Below are 22,276 nucleotides of genomic sequence, written 5' to 3' on the forward strand. Positions count from 1 at the left end.
AGAAAAATCATGACAAATCCCAAGATGTACACTATTTCTAGCTACCACTACAATCTGTGTCAATGGCTGCAGACGAGCACAATACCAGAGCCTTTATTCAAGATGAGAAAACTGATGAATTTCATGGTAAATCTAAATACAGAACTGACAACAGACTTAGAAAAATATAGAAGTGTTCCAGGTTAGACCAATGATTAAAATATCTATAGAAAAACAGAAAGTACACACATACAAGTCAAAAAAATTAACTAGCCAAATTACAAGATAGGAAGGAAAACTCTGCATTTTATACATCAACAGTGAATAGCCAAACGAGCATAATAAAGCCTGACTAAATGACACCCTCATCTGGGTTATGTGATAATGGAGGGAAAGATGAGTAAAGAGATGAGCAAAATAATAAGAAAGAACAAATCTCCCATCTTCCTACTAAGGAACCAACCCACAACCAAATCAGAAAAACCAAGAACTAGAGTGGTGCTGGTCTTTAGAAACGTGGTGGCATATATGACACAAAATCACATGAAGAGCGCAAAGTAACTGCCCAGAGAGAAGAGTAAATGGAGTTTGGGGTAGAATTCTGCTTTCGTAACTGGACTTGGAGAACCATTTGGTGCTTACACAATGAATGTACATGTGGGACTTCCATTGAAAAGAAATACAGAAGCCTGAATTAAAAAAAAAAAACTGCTGTAATTTTATTTTAAATAATAATAATAAGAGGAGAGAGTGTGTGTGAGAGTGTGACTTTTGAAAATGACTCAGATGTTCCATGTTTCAATCAGCAGGCAAATGAGCATGTTCTAAGAAAAGGTCATATTTAAAGAGAGTTATAATTTAATTTTCAAAATACAGCATTTCAGCCACAAACAACTATCCGCTGACCAAAGGCCATGCAAAACCACTTTTCATGTACTTACAGAATGTGGTATGCCAAGACCCTTAACAACCATAGTCTGTCCCCTGAGTCCCTTTGGGAGTCTTTCTGTTTTGTTTTGTATTTTTTTTTAAGAACTGCTCATGTTATGTTTAACCACCACGAAACAGTATTCACCACACCAGGAAGCATCCAACTTCCTCCTTGGGCTTTTCTAAGCATTCAGTAAAACTTCCATAAGCAAAACCAATTCTATGTGTACATCAATTCAGATAGCACAGTTCTTTCTCCAAAAACACTGTAACTATTTTTACTGTATTTTTATGTAATAGTGACATAAACAGAGTGACACACACATAAATACTAGTATTTTCTTTTTCTTTTTTCAGACAACACTTAACAATTAACTGTGTTCTAAGTAAGGAAATCTTACGTAGAATGTTAACTATTCAAATTATTTTAATGTCTGTTCATTACTCAATCAATTACTCACTACAAATCCTTCTAATCACAAATAACTTTTAGGTTTTTGTTTTGTGTTTTTTTTAATTTTTTCTTTTTTCTTTTATTAATTACACTTTATTCACTTTGTATCCCCCCATAAGCCCCTCCTTCCTCCCCTCCTGATCCGACCCTCCCTCCCCCTTCTTCACGCATGCCCCTCCCCAAGTCCACTGATAGGGGAGGTCCTCCTCTCCTTCCTTCTGATCTTAGTCTATCAGACCTCATCAGGAGTGGCTGCATTGTCATTTTCTGTGGCCTGGTAAGGCTGCTCCCCCTCAGGGGAAGGTGATTCATTATATATCTTTGAACAGAAACTTTTCCCCCAGATATCTCTTTTATTGAAAATAGACTCTTCTCTCATATTAATACATCCCAACCAGTTTCCCTTTCCTCTACTTCCCCCAGTTCCCCACCTTGCTTCTCTCCCAGATCCACTCCTCTATTTCTCCTTCAGAAAAGAACAGGCCTCCAAGAGAGGACAACCAAATAGGACAAAACAAGATACAATAAGACAAAGAGAAAGCCCTCCTAAGGAGGCCGGACAAGGCAACCCAATAGGGGGAAAATGGTCCCAAGAGCAGGCAAAAGAGTCAGAGATACACCTGCTTCAACCATCAGAAGTCCCACAAAACCACCAAGCTAACAGCCACAACATGTATACAGAGGACCTGGTGCAGACCCATGAAGTCTCTTGCTTGCCTCTGTGAGTCTATATGAGCTCTGCTTAGTTGATTCAGTAGGCCTCATGTCCTCCATCGCCTCTGCCTCATGCAATCTTTCCTCTCCTTCTTCTGTGGGATTCCCAGAGCTTGGAGGGGAGGGACTTGATAGGGACCTCCAATTTAGAATGTCTCTCTGCATAATATCCAACTATGAGTCTCCATACCTGCTCCCAACTTCTTCCAGAAAACTCTGATGATGACTGAGCACAGCACTGATCTATGAGTATAGCAGAACATCATTGGAAATCACTTCATTGGTTCTATTTATTTATTCATTTGGTTTTTTTATTTGTTTTTTAAGGCCAGCCATGTTTGGTTTTATCCTAGGTCTCAGACTACGCAGCCTTCACTTCCTGGCCATCGTAGGGCAAGAGCTCCCTCTTGTGGCATGGGCCTCAAGATAACCCAAACATTGCACTGATGGCTCTGTGCTTGGCTTTTTCTCTTCATTGACATGATGCCGATCTGGACTGGGGAGATGACTCAGTAAGTATTTGCCTTGCAACCTTGAGGACCTGAGTTCTAGTCCCAGAATCCACATTTTTAAAAAAGCCACACCTAGCTAGTCACATACCCTAGGAGAAATCCTACTATTGCGCTTTCCTAAATCAGAATAGAGCCTGAGTCCTGAATACTTATTTGAAGTGGAAGTTTCTGGTTTCTTTGGAAACTCAATTGTGTCAAGTGACTGGTTTTTTCCTTTAGGTCCCAAGTATGGGGTGTGGGAATTTTCTCACCCTACAGAAAACAGACCCAGTAAAGGTGTGTCAAGTTGGTCAGCTGAAGAAATACAGAAGCCTGAATTTAAAAAAAAAAAAAAAACAAAAAACCTACTTTGTGTGAGAGTATTTTTTTGTGATCTGGAAACATCCTTGTGTACACTCTGAGAAGGAATAAATAGAAGCCCACAGATAGTGAGACAATGCTTTCTGCATTTCTACACTTCTGCATTGTTACTCTTTGCAACAGTTCTCATCCTTCACTCTACTTTATAGAGAGAAACACTCCAGAGAACTTCTCGGGCTGTTTGGTGGAGCTTTGCCCGATTCAGCAGTGGGCTAGTGCCATTTGGGTGGAGTCTATCCATTTCTACTGGATTGTGCTGCTGCTGCTGCTGCTGCTTTGCTATTTGTCTGTTATACTGCTGGTATCCTGATGGCTGAATTTGGTAATCCCCAAAGAACCCATTGACCCTTATAAGCAGAAAGTAGATAAAATGGGTCCACAGCTCCCTTCTCTACTAATATTCCACCTAAGGTGAGGGGTTGGAAGGGAGACCCAGTTGTTTAAGAACCTTAAATAAAGCAGGTGTTTGAAAATTCTAAGCCTACACTTACTATTGTCCTATAATCACATAGTAGTATAACTCTCACCCCTCATCAAGGAAGACACTACAGAAATCCAAAGCTGGTCACAATACAGAGAACAACTGACTGTGGGCCACCCAACCCCAGTAGACACATCTACAACACAGTCCTACACCTAAGACTGAGGGAGCGTCATAGAAGAGGAGAAGGAAAGATTGAAAGAAAGTAGGAAGCAGCACACATAAAATCTCAACAATATCTTCTCCTAAACAGGACGTGCACAATGACAAAACCAATGACTTGCCAGCATGGATGGAGCAATATCACAATTACCCATCCCTAGATGAAAAGTTGCAAATAATTAATAGCTGCTGAAATAGGAACAATTAGTCTTCTCATCGACAAGCCTTCTGATAGGTTCCCAATCCCAAGTGCTCAGCCATCCTTAAACATATGTGTGTGTGTGTGTGTGTGTGTGTGTGTATGAGATATATATCAATAATAATTAAAGATGTTGTGGATTTATGAGGGAGGCATGGGAGGAGAAATTGGAATGAAAGAGGGTGAGAATTGTGCAAATACAAATTTTAAAGGTTTAAAACAAAAAGAAGAGCTACAACTAAATTCAGAGAGAGAAGAAGAGGTAGGGGAGGAGAGAGAGACAGAGACAGAAAGAGAAACAAAGAAAGAGACAAAGAGACACAGAGAGAGAAAGACAGAGAGAATTTCAGGGAAGGAAGACCTGTAGATCCCTGAGATTCACTGGCCAACCTACCTGGCCTGTTTGGCAAGTTTGAGACTAAGTTACTAACTAGCGACTCAGAAGGCTGAAGGCAAATAAAAAGCTGAGGCAGGCCTGGACTGCACAGTGAGACCCCATCTCAAAACAGTATTATCACATGTAAATGAATGAATTTACACAGAATGACATCTTTTCATCTCTGACTAGGACTTGAATAGATAAAGGTCTCCCAATACTCTTTAATAAGCATGAGTGCTTCCTGGACAGGGGCCACGACATGAAATACAAAGACAGGGATGAAGCACCCAGGGGAACCTTAAAGGAAGGTCCCTTTGCCACCCACAGGCCCTGCTGCCAGCAGCACTATCATAAGGCTACACTCTAAGTCCATATATAGGAGATCAGGTTCAAACTAAAGCTAAGCACAGCACCATTTTTTCCAGACTTGTTTGAGTCTTCAAGCTGTGCTAAGTGCCTTTTTGCTACATTTTCCAGTTTGTTTCGATCTGAAAGAAAAATGATTTGGGGTGATTATTCAGGAGTCTCTTGTCAATTCCACACAAATTCTCCCCGTGATTTTTAGGTTAAAATTCCAAAGTCTCTTTAATAGATAATTCATGTTCCTCTCAGATAGCTTTTCTTAAGAATAATAAGAGCCCTCAGACTTCCCAGAGGGGGGAAAAAGTTGCATGTGCATTCTGAATGTTAGCTTTTAGAGCTAAGCACTGGCCAGAGGCATGTTCATCTTTCACGATCAAGAGCTGGTCTCCAGGGGTCCAGAGGGAGTGACAATGCTGGAGAACACTGATTAGATGCACACTCTGTTCTTGGCCTTGCTTCTCACCAACGTCAAAAGCAAATGACTTTTTTTAAGCTTCTTTAGAATCACTTACTTGAAGAGCTCTTACTCTCTTAATGCCCATTCTCTTTCATTTCATTTTTATGTATTCACTCATCAAATATTGGTTAAACATCTACTGTGTAACTAGCAACTTTTCTGCATGCAGAGAGTATAACAGAAAACACAAGGAGGTTCTTTCTGGGAGCAGAGAGACAAATAATGAGGTGTGTGCTGATTGTGTTCTGCTTTTAAAAAAAAATAGAATAAAATGGTATCACCACACAGTAGTTGTTAGGGATGAGGCTGATGACACAAAGTAGATTAAAAGAGCTTTCTTCATGAAAATATTAGAAGTGAAAAATCTAGTGTCAAGGACAAAAAGGCCATCTTTGTAAAAGGACTCAGTAAAGGATGCTCCAGGCAGAGGAAAGAGCAAATGCAAAGGTCTAAGAGGACTCTCAAGTGAGCAGCATGACTCTACATGATTATCTGGGGAGCATTTTAAAGTCCATCTTTTAGTGACAGTAGGTTTCTTGCTGCACCTGAGCTTGTAGACTGAGGTGCAAACCCTGTGCTGTCATACTGTTTCAGCTGTATGGTCCTGAGGCAGACTACATCTGATAACTAGCCTCTGAGAGAGCGGCACCCAATTGGCTGGCAGAGGTTGATATTGTGACTACATGGAGATAGTTCAGCTCATCTCTTGTTGTTGATTGTTTGTCATTTGTACAGTACTGGTGATTTTACCCAGGGCCTTTCACAAGCTAGGCAACTATGCAGCCTCAGAGTCCCAATTCCTCAACTCTTCTTCACCTGTGACACAGCAGCCTTCTTACCTACAGGTAGCCATTCCAGCCTCATTTTACCCTGGGCATCCAGCTGCAAGTTTAGGCTGACAGTTTTACACATGAGTATTCCAAAACAGCAGCAAGAACAGTGCCAAACTATAGAATCATTTAAGAGTAGTGGTCCTCTTGGAGTCTGCTTTGTGCTTAAAGATGGAGTGGTGTGAGGTCAAAACCGGTCTCTTCACAGCTATTTTTACACATAAGGAATCCATCCCAACACTGATGAGTAACGTGCCCAGCCATGTATCTGATCAGGTGATTTTCCCCTGATAACGCCAGCAGTGACCCTCGTTGATCCTGAAGACAATGTCTGAGCTTTATAATCCATAAGTACCTCCCTTCTATCAACTCCTCTACACAGCTTTGATCTTGTATTCATGGCATTTTGGCTTTGGTGCTTCACATCGTCTTTCCTGTCATTGAACCTCTAATTTCTCTGCTGAGCAAATAATTTTTTTTGTTCTTTAAAGTCATATTATACGAAAACATGCCTTAGCCTCCACTCCCAGAGTTCCCACTTTGTGCCACCTATCACTGTCAGCGTCTGTCTACTTCTGCTGCCCAGTTGTACCATTCTCTGTTTGAAACCAAAGACCCTAACCTATACAGTCCTAACTTCTCCCCAGTTTCCAACACATTTCCACAAACCTCGAAAACATTTTTATTTTTTCCTGGGAGAAAAGTTTAGACACAAACATACCTATAAAATAAATACACTATGAGCAAGCGTTTGCAACTTCTGAACCCATGTTAACTGGGAGGTTACCTTTCCTGTGTCTTGAAAGAGAGAAGCAGAATAAAAGGCTAAATAAAGTCTGATGCTTGTATTGTAAAAGTAACTCCCTTGAGATCTGACACCCAAAGGAATACCTGTCCTCAGACGGTTTTATTCCCACATCTACCTCACTTAACCTTTGGAAATCAGAAACAGATCTTGTCGTGGGTACTCATCCTTCTAGTCCATAGAAGATGAGAGAAGACAGTGCACGAGTTGGAGTGACACAGTGTTCCCTTTGTCCTGTTTATGTTCACTGATGTCAAGGAAAAAAAAAAAACTCAAGAAAAACTCTTGGCTAGGCAGTTAACAGAGCATAGACTACCTTTTCAGGAACCCTGATGAGGAGTGCCAACTATGAACACTGACCACTGATCATGACAACACAAGGTCTACAGAAAAATAACCTTCTCTTTCTGGCAATTCTACTGTGTACAAGAGAGTGTATTTAGCAGGGAAGTAAGTGGCTTCTAAGGCAGAATACATGTGTCTGAATCCTCTTAACAATAAGTCATCACAAGATATTTAACTGCTAACTTGACAGTCTTCATCCTTAAGATGGGATTACCTTTAACACAATCTTCATGAAAATTAAATAAATACGGTTGTGTGGGCAAATGCCAGAGCAGCAAAAAATGATGGTTGAGCAGTCTGGGGAGTTGTCCTCAGAGACCTCTACTCAGGTGTAGCTAGGACCTTCACCTATACAAGAAAAAATAATACCAAGAGGAGTCAGGGTGTAATGCATTGGTGTTTAGTAAGCAAAGGAATATACATACTCAAAAAGATGAATTCAAGTGTTATTATTAAGGAAAAGATGTGGAATGTGTTTATGTAGCCAAGTATGTAATTGTGTGGCTTCTGAAGCTACACTGTTCAAAGACTATAATCTACAGCTCTATAAATACAAAAATGAAGTTAATTTTTAAATTACTCTTAAAGAGTGATCTGGCTTAGATGTCTGTTAACACATGAATGGATGGATAAGAAAAATATCATTTATATATGAAATTATATTCAATTCAATTATGTTCAATTTTTTATAAAAACAAAACAAAACAAAGTGTAATTTGCAGGAAAATGGTTGGATCTGGAAATTAGTATATTAAGTGGTTTGGCCACACTTTCTCATATGTGAATATTAGCTTGGTGTCTCTGTGTATTTGTCTGTGTGTGTGTGTCTGTATATGTGTCTGTATCTCTGTGTGTGTTTGTGTGTGTGTCTGTGTGTTTGTGTATGTGTATACATGCATACATGCATGTATGTCCACAAATGTGGGTAAAGCCTAAGAGCTAGAAAGGAGACCACTAAGAGGTTAAAAAAATCAGTGATGAGGAGGAATGGAAGGAGCAAAAGGTTAAATGGGACATGAAAGAAAAAAGAAAGACTGCAGACTTATAAGGCTAGAATCAAGGATACAAGGGGCAGGATAGATGATGGAAAATCCACTAAACCATGTTTTGTTTGATATTACCAATAACAATGTGTAAAATGTTATGCACTAACTAAAATGACCTAGTATCTCATTTTTCTTATCATATTGAATCTCCTTCTGTGTATGAGATTGCATGCTAGGTCACAAAGTGTTTTGTGAAAGATCACTAATGATAAAGAAGAGCAGATAATGTTAAAGTCAGAGTTGCCATGTTTTCACCTGGAGCATGGTTCAGCAGCCATTGATTAGGCATGTCTCAGAAAAGGGAGTCGCTGTTCTGTGTGAGTGGTTTTTGCAGCAAACAGGATAGAGAACAGAAGTAGGAGAATACAGGGAACAGGACAGGAACTTTCCACATGGGGCTTCTGAAAGACAACACAGGGTATCAAAGTCCATTGAGTAGAAGTTCTCGACTCTCAGTCATCAAATAAAACAGACCAGATCCTGGGTCATGAGAGGTTCTTCTCCTTTCTCACAAGCCTTCAGATGCCTCTGTCTTTCTATCCTTTTTCAAGAAGATGCTTAGACTATCCTACATATTGGCACCCTAGGCTTCAATATGCTCTCATTCAAAGCCATTGCTGTCCTCAAAATCTTGTTCTTAACGTCCTAAAACCCAAGCACAGAAGAGCTCAAGAAATTTGTATTACAGAGTAATGCCATCACTCCATTCTATGTGAGTTTCAGATATGCTGAATTTTTTAGTTTGTCAATTCAGTCTTGCTTCTATTCACTAGAAAAATCACTTTATTTCAGAACCACCAAGCGTACGTTAGGCTGCAGCACATTTGACTTTTTTTTTCTAAATAAACTAAAGAATTGGCTAGATCCTAACACATGAAAGCAACCCCTGGGAGGATAATAACTGAATGTACCTTTTTAATCTCAGAAAACACCTGAGGAGATCTCAGCCTGTCTACATGACTTAACAGTATTCTTGTCTGACCACCTTGTACAATAATGGCATTTCAAAGGGTCAGGATAGAATGCCTATCTAATCAACATATTATAAAAAAAACTAACACCATTAAAAACTTTGCCTCCCTACATAGCAGTGAAAGACAAACACTTAGATCTATTTTTTTAAGTGTGTTATTTGTTGACTATAAGATTCATAGCACTAAAAGATGCAAGGCTTAAACGAGAAAGAAAATCATGTACAAGTTTCTAAGTATTTTGATATAAAAAATGTTAAGTCCTTTGGAGTAGACTACAGGCTAGAGCAAATCTTTATTATATTAAAAACAAAAGTATTAATCGGCCTTTAATCTAACCCTGCTTGACTCAAATTATACTACTTGTCGAGACTTTTGTTTAGTCACAAATAAAAGGCTTAGTGGATAAAAGTTTGGCCTTTCACTACAGGTTTTCTGCCAAACTGTGACCTAAAATGAGTGAATTGGTATTGAGTAGGGCCTCCTGACGCTGTAATTTAATGCTGACAGTAATTAGTTAAGAGGGTTGTATGCTAATAAAAGCCTGGGGGCCAGTATTGGTGTGATTTTCACACAGCTACAGTAGACGGCAACTCCTCCTCCTATTCTATTTACCACTCTGGGGGGAAAAAAAAAGGAAAAGGTGCTTGTCATAAAAGACATTGGTTGCTTGACTTTGACAAGTCTCTGGACAGTGAAGACCTTGGCATAAAATTAGCTGTCAGGCTGCAGCCATCTCACTCTCCAGCTTGCACTGGAGTCAGCGACAGGTGCAAAGGCATTATAAATGGATTCATATGTCTTGATTAATGCTTTCTTTGTAAACAGAACTTAAGCTTAGAGCTGAAACATAGAGATGCCCTGCTTTAAAGGTTAATGGATACATCAATAGCATATTCAAACCATCCTGCTGTTTTACAGTCTTGCTCTTTTCTCTCTGAATTTCAGATTTCTCCAAGAATAAATGAGAAAGAGGAGGCCTAATAAAAGAATCAAGATCTATTGTTAGAAAATGCCTGTGTAAATAAAAGATGCTTCTTCAACATCTGACTACTTCATAGAACAAAGGAGGGTCTCTGTGCACTTTTCAGGTTGAGCCTTTCCTTGTGGGCACCCTAGGGAAGAGGCTTAATCCTCATTCAGTAGGGCAAACAGGATAGAGAACAGAAGTAGGAGAATACAGGGAACAGGGCAGGAACTTTCCACATGGGGCCTCTGAAAGACAACACGGGGTATCAAAGCACTTGCTGAGACTCATCCAAACTTTGGGCAGAGTGCAGGGAATCTTATGAAAGAAGGGCTAGATAGAAAGACCTAGAGGGGACAGGAGCCCCACGAGGAGAGCAAGAGAGCCAAACAATTTGGGCTCAGGGGGTCCTGCAGAGACTGACAAATCTACCAAGGACCATGCATGGAGAGGACCTAGACCCCCTGCTCAGATATAGCCCACGACAGCTCAGTCTCCATGGGGGTTTCCTAGTAAAGGGAGCAGGGACTGTCTCTGACATGGACTCAGTAGCTAGCTCTTTGATCACCTCCCCTGCTGAGGTGGCCTAATGAGGCCACAGAGAAATAGGATCTAGGCAGTCCTGATGAGACCTGATAGACTAGGGTCAGATAGTAGTGGAGGAGGACCTCCCCTATCAGTGGACTAGGGGAGAGATATAGGAGAGAATGACGAAAAGAGGGTGGGACAGGGAGGAGGCTATGGCAGTGTAACAAAGCAATTAAATTGTAATAAATAATAATAACAAAGAAATGTTTTAAAAAATGTTATTGAGCAGTCATACCTAAGTGGCCCCCTCTGTGCCTGCAGCTTAGGAGAATTTGCTGGATGTGAAACAGACTTTGGATTGAGTTATCTAATGTGAGTGTCCAGCAGGCAATCCAACTGTAACCCAATGTTACAGCCAGACTCTGGCAGTATATAAATACATTAGCAAATCATTCTTCCAGCAGGAAGCAAAAGGGTCCTGAGTTGGAAGCTAGCCTGGACTGTATAGTGAGCCCTGGTCTTAAACGAACAAACAGAAAGAGTCTGTTCTTCTCCAGTTGTGCCCATGTTTGTGTTGCCTGAGCACCATTTGGCTGTTCGAGATATAGAGGGAAGAAGGAATATGCAGGAAAGAACATGCTAACTCATCTACAGTGCACCCCAAGCTCTGGATAGGGAGGAACTGCTCTTATGAGATTTTTTTTTCACCTCAATTATTCCAATGAATTGAAAGCAAAGCTTCCTTTCAAGTGTTTATTGACATTGCCATTTACTTAGCTTTGTAAATCATTGACATAAATTAGATTTTTTGGCCTATTCTAGCCCAGATAGGAACAAAAATAAAGTCCTTTGATAAGAAACAGCGACGTAATTACTTCACCATTCTGGTAAATAAGCACTTCTACCTGAGATTAGTAAGTTCCATTAGTCCGTTCTCAGTAGAAAAAATAGGAAGGAAGCAAGGACTGTGTGCAGGAAATTGGTTAGGAAATCCAATTAACTCTAGTTAGTTTCTCAGTCTTTTTAGTCTACAGACAGACTATGTTTGCATAATTTAATTTGGATTTCTGGAACATCAATTTTCTTCATGTTCAAATGAAATAGACAAATACACATCTGCAAAATTGAGGGATTATCTGGCATTTGCCACTTTTTTCCTCCAATCACTGCTCTAACTCTGCACGATCATTCTACCTCTGGAGTTAAAAAAAAATCCCACTGTAAAAATAGGCCCCTAGTAGAAATTTAATAAAATCAAAAGATGAGTTGGTACTGTTGATGCAAAGCACAGCCCTTACCTCAAAAGAAATAAAGCAGTTTATTCCTGAACCAAATATATGTGATGATGCCCAGAACATGGTAGATTCATCTTGCCCCAAATATTGGGTTCTAATGTAAAAAACAATATTTCTATAGTCTCAGAACAAAAAATAGTCATAAATCAAGGCATTTCTTGAAGTGTATTGGTGAAAAATAATCAGATTTGTGGGTTACAGAGCAGAGAAATCTCTGGGATAATGTAAATGTTGTCTGACAACATTTCTAATTTGGGATTGGTATGAGCTTGGTGGTTTGTTATTTCAAAACATTTTTACCTGATAATTGCAAGAAAGGTAAGTCAGACAGAGAGGTGGGCAAAGAGTGTCTTCAAGAGGACAAATAGTAGCTTAAGATAATTTGGTTCTAGATCTGCAATTATCCAACTCTCCATAATTATAAAGTTCTCTTCAGCCAGTCAGATTTTTAAATCTTTAATGTAGACATAGCTGTTTCTCTGGGAACATTGATTCACAATACCAAGACTCACATGGTCTATTTTCCCCTTTACCTTTAAGGTAATCAGTGCTGAGGAACCCCACACACACACCATGCCTACAATTTACACCATACCCTCCCATCCACCACCAGAAACCATCAAGAGCTACACTTTAGCATCTTTACCACAGTTTTTAATTTATTTTATTTATTACAATTTTTCACTTTGGATCCCAGCCGTAGACCCCTTCCTCACACTCTCTCAAACCCTCCCTCTCTCCCTCTTCTCCTCCCATGCCCCTCCCCCAGTCCAACGATAGGGGAGGTCCCCCTCCCCTTCCATCTGACCTTAGCCTATCAGGTCTCATCAGGACTGGCTGAATTGTCTTCCTCTGTGGCCTGGAGAGGCTGCTTCCCCTTCTTGGGGAGGGAGGGTGTCAAAGAGCCAGCCACTGAGTTCATGTCAGAGACAGCTCCTGTTCCCCTTACTAGGACACCCACTTGGATACTGAGCTATCATGGGCTACATCTGAGCAGGGGTTCTAGATTATCTCCATGCATGGTCCTTGGTTGGAGTATCAGCCTCAGAAAAGAACCCTGTGCCCAGTTTTTTTCTTTAGCTTCTGTTCTTCTCCTTGTGAAACTCCTGTCCCCTCCAGGTCTTTCATCTCCTCCATCTTTCATTAGATTCCATGCACTCTGCCCAAAGTTTGGTTATGAATCTCAGTACCTGCTTCAATACCCTGCTGGGTAGAGTCTTTCAGAGGCCCTCTGTGGTGGGCTCCTGTCCTGTTCCCTGTATTCTCCTTCTTCCAATGTCTATGCCTTTCTGAATGAAGATTGATCATCTTACCCAGGGTCCTCCTTCTTGCTTAGCTTCTTTAGGTGAACAGATTTTAGTACTTTTATCCTATATAATATGTCTAATATCCTCTTATAAGTGAGCATATACCATGTGTGTCTTTCTGTTACTGGGATACTTCACTCAGGATGACTTTTTCTAGTTCCCACCATTTGCCTGCAAATTTCATGGTTTCCTTGTTTTTAATTGCTGAGTAGTATTCCTTGTAAGGACTCTTCATTAGTGTCCTGCCTGAAGTGTTTCTTTTTATTTGTTTTCTTCTGGGGGAGGGTTGTCACTGAAGCCTTCAATCTCTCTCATTCTCAGTTATGAATCTGCAGTCATCAATACCATTTCAACAGAAGCTTCCTTGTGCATAGCACCCGGTGGCAGCACAGACCTCAGACACCAGTGCAGGCTGCAGCAGCGGCATGGATCCCAGACATCGGCCTGGCTTGAAGATTCCATTTATGTCAGAGGAGGTATGTGATGTAGATGCTTTTGTATGAAGGTAATCCTTTTTGTATGACATAATTCTTTATGGTCCATGCACACACACACACACACCCCCCACTTACATTTGAAGCAGATTTCTTGCTGTGGCTCAGATGGGTTTAAGATGTCAGAAGAGGCAGAGGTTAGTGAGGAACTCCACTCTCTCCTGCTGGTTTCTAAACTTCTTTTGTGGTTTGCTACTTTTTTTTTTTACCAAGACTAATCAAAACATGTTAGAAATAGCAAGAAATAATGTCTTGTCAGAGCTCCATCCTCAAAACGGAAAGGTGAAGAATGCTGTTTTCTCTGTAAGGTCCTGCAAGGTTTGCCATTAATATTTTATCTGAAACCACTTCATGAACTGTAGCATTGCCCTCTCTCAAACATAAAATAGTTTCAGAGATTCGTGGTGGGGGGGAAAAGAAATAGTACTTCTTTCTTTTTACATTTAGATACTTACAAATAATGGAGTCACTCTATACATCTCAGGTTGGCCTGGAATCCTCTGCCATCCTTCTGTCTCTGCCTCCCACCTGTGATTACACATGTGCACCACCGTACTTATAGGATCAGAAACACCAAGAAGAAAATAATCTCTCCCCAGCCAGGCAATAGCATTATCCCAGGATTTCCAGAAATGTCAATAAATTCCAGGAAATAATACTGAAAAGAAAAAAAAAAGTTGTAACTGAATGGAAGCCTGCCCTAGTTTGCTTTCTGTTGCTGTGATCAAATGCTGACCAAAAATAATCCAGATTGATAATTTCTTAAAATGCTAAATTTACAGTTAGCATGTGATTTAGCCATGTCTACCAAAACACACACCCATGTATTCGCCAAACTCCTGAACATCAGTGCTCAAGTCAGCTTTGTTTCTAACAGCGGAAAAGCTGCTCAAATGCCCACAGCAAGAATGACCTCAACTGGCTTAGTCTTCTCCATTTATGTGTCACTCAGGTAATACTCCTATTGGAGAGGAAACTGGCATAAGCCACATTGAAAAATTAAGTGTACATATGTGTTTTCACATGCACATGAATGTATACACATTAATCCCATTGGGAAGTTCAAACCACTTAGCACCAAACCTCATTTCAGAAAGGACAGTAGTAGCTACAAATTTTTACTTCTAATATTGGTGATGGCATAAGCCTGTTGTCTTACATTTGGGGCAGGAAAGAATGGACACAAAACAGGAATGAGAGCAAGTGTCTTTGAAGAAGAATGCATTTTTTTTTTACATTTACTGTATGAATAATGGTCTGCAAAGATATCCAGATTCCATTCTCTGGAACCTATGAATGCTTCCTTTAAAGGTACTTCGTCAATGTCATTAAACCAATAATCTTGCAGTAGAGAGATTATTCTAGATTATCCCAGATGAGCTGTAAGAGTAAATATAAGTGTCCTTATAAAAGGAAGACTGGTGGAGACTTGATTACAGAAGGAGCTGTGTTCAGAAGACACAGGGAGGGCTGGTGCAAAGAGGTCAGGTCAAGGAGTCTTGGCAGGCTTTTGAAGTCAGCAACAATGAGGAAATGTGTTCTGTTGGACCCCAGTATCCTCCGAAGGACCAGCCTCAGCCATCAGCCCAATGAAACTGAAACCACACATACCCAAACAACAAAACCAAATTCAACAGGTTGTATTTATACATACTTATACATACATGTAAATATATATGTACATTCAGGGGAGACACAGGACAAGCTGCAAAGAGGGAATTTGAGAAGAGATGGAGGGAGGAAAGAGAAAGGGGAAACTGATGTAATCAAAGCTTAATTTAAAATGAATGAGAAAATAACTTATTTTAGACTTTTGACCTCCAAGATAATATAGTAAGTTTTGTGTGACTGCACCAATAATCAACTAATACACAAATATTCTGGATTTAAGTTATAGACCATCCAACCAAAGGGTAAGCAAAGTAAAATGCAAAAACAGGAAAAGGCAAATTAGTACAGTCTCTTGAATTCTATATGACAAGCTCAACTCAAAACACATTCTCAGGAATATAAATTTACACAGAGGTAGATTGTTTGATGTAAAAGACAGCATAGCACCCCTGGTGTTATCTGATGTGTACAGATTAAAAACCCCAAGAATCACTGTACCCCTTTCCTCTACCCATTCAGGAACTGATGGGAATGTGAGCAGCTTCTCCACTGTTAAAATCAAAGCTGACTTGAGCACTGATATTTGGGGTTTTGAGGGTATCTCAAGTTTACTTGAGTGTGTGTTTTGGTGGACGTGACTGAGTCACATGCTAACTGTAAATTTAGCATTCTGAGAAACTATCAATCTGCTTTCCCAAATCACTGTGCTAAGTTACAACCCAACAGCATTGTATGAGAGTTGTAGTTTCAATATATCATATTGGAAGTGTGCTATTTACCTTTTTGTCCAACCAACATGCTAGTTGGTTGGAAGTGGCACCTCATGGTTCTGATTTACATTCTTAATGAATAGTGATATTGAAATTTTCCCTACATCTTTAGTGTTTGTGTATGAATATATATACATATATATAAAATATTGTATATATTGGATAAACATCTCTCATTAATACTTTGTCTATATACTTCAGTTACTTGCCGTATTATTTTAAATTATAAGAGGTACTTTTTATATTTTAGATTAAGTACATAATCCAATATCAAGTCAATGATTTAACAATACTGTTCTCAGGCTGGAGAGATGGCCCCACAAGTAAGAGAAACTCATTACTCTTGCAGAAGACACATATTCAGATCCCAGAACTCATGTTGGGGTCACAACTGCTTACAACTGTAACTCCAGCTACAGGAGAACCAATTCCCTCTGATGACAGTTTGGGGCTTGTGCACACAGGTAATGAACATACATATACTTGGGAACATGCACACATATACATCAAAAGAATAAAATTTTAAAGAAGTTTTTTCTCATTCTGTAAGCTATTTTAAATTTCTTTTCTGTTCTTTCAATCGTTTGTTGCCCAGGGTAGCCCCAAAATTCTAGGCCCAAGAGATCCTTCTGATCAGCCTCCTATCTGGAACTACAAATGTGTGCCACTCTACCTGAATTGTTTTCTTGAGAGTATCATTTGAAGACCAAAAGTTTTGCATTTTAAAGAAGTTTATTTTTTCTTTTGTCACTTATGCTTTCTTGCCACATCTAAAACCATTCCTCAATCCAAAGATACAAACATTTATTCCTTATAGAAATCTATATGCTTGGCTTTTACATATAGCTCCTTGGTTCATTTGAGTTAAGTTTTTATAGAATATGATATGGGATTCATCCAACTTAATTTCCAGCAGACACATTTGATGAAATGTATTTCTTCTACCACTTTGTTGCACTGGTTCCCTTGTCAAAGCTGCAGTAACTATAAAAATAAGAACTGTGATGGGTGCGATGGCTCACACCTGTAATCTCAGAACTTGGGAAGTGGTAGAAAGAAGACAGTTTCATATTTGAGACCAAAGAGCAAACATGAATCAAGCCAGGACTACACAGCAAGACCAGGACACAAAAGGGAAGGAAGCAGGTAACTATTTCTACACTCTGAAATTGATTGTATTGATCTGTATGTTTTTTTTTTTTTTATCATGCCAATAAGTGTCAAATAATCTTTGATTACTATGACTTTGTCAAGTTTTTCATGTTGATAAAATTTTTTATCTGGAATTTTATACATACATGTAGTGCTTGCTACTGACTTCCATTTTGTTCCATCCTTTATTTCCCTCACATCTGTTATTGAACCTCCTCCTCCTTATAGGTTCTTTCATATGTTCATGCCTTTTGCTATGGTTTCGAAGCCTCTGATTTTAACCAGTACAGTCACTGTGGTCACAGATTTGGTATTATTGGATCCTGGGGGGTTCACCACTGAAATCAGTGACTACCCTTCCCCAGATGCCATAAGTTGCTAAAAGTTTAACAGATATGTATAGAGACCTATGTGCCACTCTAGATCCATGATTGGCTCTTGACAGACACAGTTTTGCACAGGTCCAGTACAGAAAACCACAGCTACTCTGAGATCATGTTTGCAATTGTTGTATCGTGCTCTGGAAATATCATTTCACATCTGCCTAGAACATGATATTTTCAGATGCCCAAATAATGTTTTGAAATTATCTTCCTTTATCCCCCAACCCTGCTTATACACTTTTTGTATTAGTCATCTTGAATTCCTATGACAAATCCTACTGGAAAAAATGATTAACTTAATTTCTGGCTTTCAATAATTGAGCCTTATTTCTTTTTCTCTTAATCAATCCAGCCAATAATTAATCATTCTTCTTGATTGTTAAAAAAGTCAAAGTTATTTTTACTGATTTCTTTATTTTTTTTCTATTCTTTTTTTTTCTACTGTCAACCTAAGTAACAGAGATTCTCCCAAGATACTAATTTACTAATAAAGAAACACTCTAATATAAACATGTGTAAAAATCTCTGGGGTCCAGAAATGAAACATGTAAGGATTAAAGTCAAAGGAGGAATGAAGACAGTACATGAAAACAATTATTATTTGCTTAAAAGTGGAGTGAGTCCAGGCCTGGAGGGACAGTGGTGACTATGTCCTCACAAGTACTATTATGTCCACCTTTGTTCAGAGTTACAGCTCTGGTGGTCTAGCTAACAAGCACACATTCATGAAACCCTTTCTTTTGTGGCCTTTTGCCTTAATCCCCACACCCCACCCTGCATAAGGTTTGACACAGTGACTCCATTTTGATCCTGATAATTTCCATACTGCTATAATCTTTATTTTTTGAGATCATGTTCTTTATTTCTCTGTGTGAATTCAAGTGTTCTTTCTTCAGTGTTCTTTCAATCAAGATAAAGCACTCTCTTTGGTAGACAGACAGACACACACACAGACATGATCTATACAGTATCCCTAGTATAAAGAAACTATTGTTATATTTTATTTATTTATTTATTTATTTATTTATTTATTTACTGTCAGCATGCCTACACTTCCAGTTTGTCTCTTCGGAGGATGCAAGATATATTATTCTTATCTGATATTATTTCACTTTTAGCACTTCTAATGTTTATACACTTTTCTACACTTCTTATTGTGTCTGCTGAGAAATTAGAAATTAGGGGTTATTCATATTGTCCAGTATACATGATGACTTGCTTCTTTATGTTTTATATAGTCTCTTTTTTGGCTTTCAACAGTACGGTAGGTTGAATCTCAGTGTGCATGTCTTTGGGGTTTCTTTTTGAACTGAAGGCTTTTTAAGCTTCTTAGATATATTAGATTGATAGTCTTCAGCACATCTGGGAGATTATTTCTCAAAAATTCTCTTGCCCCCCAATCCCCTTCTTCTCCTCTCTGAGATCTCTGGGATGCCATTATGCTTTTGTTGATAAGCCTTGTAGTATGCTGGATGTCTCTGGGTCTTATTCTGCTTGTTGTTTGTTCTTATCATGTTTTTGGGACAAGAAATTCCCAACTGACCTATCTTCGAGTGAGAAGGCAAGTTCAAACACTGTGGCTGCTTTGCTAGGATTTAACTACTTTTTATGAATAGTTCTACAAATTATCCCAAGTCTTGATTAATTTTCATACTTTTAAAAACATTTATTCTGAAAACTTTGCATTCTCATTACTTTCATAGAGGAGTCAATTTTCAGAGGTTTCTACTCTATCATTCTGAAAGTGCCATCTTAGGTAATGATATATTAAGAACTCCTTTACTCCTCCTGACTTTAAGATATAACGTTATTGCCAGGTGGTGGTGGTGGTGGTGGTGATGGCTGTGGTGGCACACTCCTTTAATCCCAGCACTTGAGAGGCAGAGGCAGGTGGACCTCTGAGTTCAAGGCCAGTCTGGAATACAGAAAGAGTTTCAGGACAGGCACAGCTACACAGAGAAACTCTGTCTCAAAAAAAAAAAAGAAAAGAAAAAGAAAAAAAGAAGAAAAGAAAAGAAAACACAAAGAATGATATAACACTACATTTTCTTCTTGCCATTGGTTTAGGAAATATCAAGACCTGCCACCCTCTGTAATCCCAGATATTTTGTTTTACTAGTATTACTTTACTATAGCAAGAATGAAAAGAATAAGTCAAATACAATTTTCAATGTTTCATATGCATGAGCAATGGAAAAATAATTACAGAGATAAAAAAAAAAGCTAAATTCATACAACATTGCCTCTGTCATATTCTTAGGATTACTTTTTTAAATGAATCTTCATCCAAACTGACTTTATTTACATCACTATATTTTTTGATCACTCCAATAGCATAGTTGAATCAAAGTACCTATAGTCATGCATAACATGCACAACCTAAATAGTAAGTATACGCAGGGTTCAGTTGGAACACAACTATCTGCATGGAAAAAAAAATAGAGAAGAAAGATCCCAGTATGGGAGACTTAGTGACATGAAAACTGGGTACTTTTTGTTTTGCATCAGTTAGAAAACAAGCTGTAGCTGTAAGTCTCATGGTGTGATGCTTCCTATATACAGCGTATCAGAACCATGGCATCACTGTTTAATTTACTGCATGCTTGCAAAACTTTGTTTTTCTCAGGCTATTTTCTAAATAGTAACCCTCTTAACCTTGTAAGGTAGAAAAATGCCCTGTTTCCCTGTGCACCAGCACCACCAAGAGTTAGAAAGACCTGACTTAATAGTATTCACTAAAACTGATAAGGCACATGAGAAGAACAAAGGAGGGCAAGTTCACCCCCCACCACCAACACCATCACTTTTCAAGACAGAACAGAGAGTTGGATTTTGTTACTCAGCCAAGAAAAGATGATGAGATCGTCATTAAGGAATATTAATAAGCACAATGATGCTCTTTTGACATTCTGAATTTTCACCTAAATGAACACATGAATATAGGTTCCTAGACAACAGACAACAGTCTTGCAATGAAATTTATATATTATCACAGAAAATAAAGACAGTGTAGCATTTCCAATTATTGTTATAATTATTGGAACAACATGAAAATATTCATAGAGGGATCTGGATGATGCTTTGTAGAATGGTGTTGTTAGGATATGCAACAGCCTGTGTTCAATCCCCAGCCATGGGTGGGGTCTATAGGATCAAGGAAGTCCATAGAAATCATCATAAACTATTCTTTAAATCAGGATTTTTTCTTCAGAATACATGACCAATTTGTCTTATTAGGTCTTCTGTCTACTCATTATTTTTTCCATCTGCCACTGATTCATCTTTTAAATTTTAAGTCATATATTTCTATTGAACACTGTTTAGTGGACAGTAGTTTTCTAAGTGCTTCACAAAGCAAAGTGAAACAGTTTAGCAAAAAAGATAAGAGCTGTGGAGAAATTAAGGTTTATTGTTTCAACATAAAAAAAAAGAAACCTTAAGATTTTGGATACATATGACACTTCTCCCTCAAAACAGTTAGCATCTTCTTGGCTCCGTGTGTGTGTGTGTGTGTGTGTGTGTGTGTGTGTGTGTGTGTGTGTGTGTGTGATATTCACAAGAGACTGAGTAGACATTCAGATCGTGTTTTATCCTTCCCCACCTTCTCTTTCTTGAGAAAAGGTCTCTTACCGAACCTGGAGCTAAGCAACCCCACATAGGTGGGGTTACAGGTATGTGTGGGTATTTTTTTTGTAGGTCCTAGAATCAGACCTCAGATGTTCATGCTTGTGTAACAGGTGTTCTTATTCACAAAGCCACCTCTCAAGCCTGCTCCTTCTTCTTTAAGAATGATCTGTTATTGGATTATCAGCAATACTTCTAAGTTAACCATTGCATAGGCTACACTGCTGATACTGCTTATTCAAATGCAGTCAGGCCAGCATTTCCAGTAAATACTTCTAGGCCACTAAAATCAAAGGAATTCCAGGTCAAAGGAGAATATTCTAAAGTAGTGGCCCAAAGATGAAGAATATCTTTGTAAGAGTTGTTCTGAAGAACTGAAATTCCTCCAACATCTAACAGAGATGAGAAAAACACTAGCCCATTCAGAAGTATGATCTTTATGTCAATACATTTAAATAAAGTACACTCATATGAAATACAAAACAGTCTGTATGCTTTTTTGACTATGAAGCATAACTACACAATTTTCAGAAAAGAAAAACTTACATGAAATGAAATAAAAGAAGCCAACCAGAAAGACTAGCACAATGGTTGAGTAGGAAGCTCTAGACCCACCTTTCACCAATAAACATCTGGACTCAACAACAGCTCAGAGAAAAATTCCCTCTCTGAGAAGTTCAAATTCTAATTAAAAGACACACTTCAAACAAATACAAAGCCTGGCACCTCAAGGCTGGCAGAGGAATGTTGATCATCCCTTCATAAGAATTCAAACCTCAAATGCAGTTGCAGATGATCAAGAAGAAACCATTTAGCAGCAATAAAATAATTTATATAGATGTCCTCCAGAACCTCCTACCAGGCCTGTTGTTGAGGATTTACTTCCACTCAGGCCAGTTCTTAACTTCTGTGATGAGTGTCTGCCTTGTCAACTACTCAGACAGCAACACAGAATCAAGGAAAAAGAAGAACAAAGATGTTCCTAACAATAGAACGTGAATCTCCATCAACTACCATTACTAAAATGGAGTTATATGGCTTCACTGGCAAAGAATTCAAAGTTCAAGAAAATCACATAGTAAAGAATTTCAACAAAGAAATTTTAAAGATTTTTTGTAATTTTATGTATGAGAACGTTTTGCCTGTGTGTATACATGC

Source organism: Meriones unguiculatus, chromosome 1 (genome assembly GCF_030254825.1).
Source record: "Meriones unguiculatus strain TT.TT164.6M chromosome 1, Bangor_MerUng_6.1, whole genome shotgun sequence".
NCBI lineage: Eukaryota > Metazoa > Chordata > Mammalia > Rodentia > Muridae > Meriones > Meriones unguiculatus.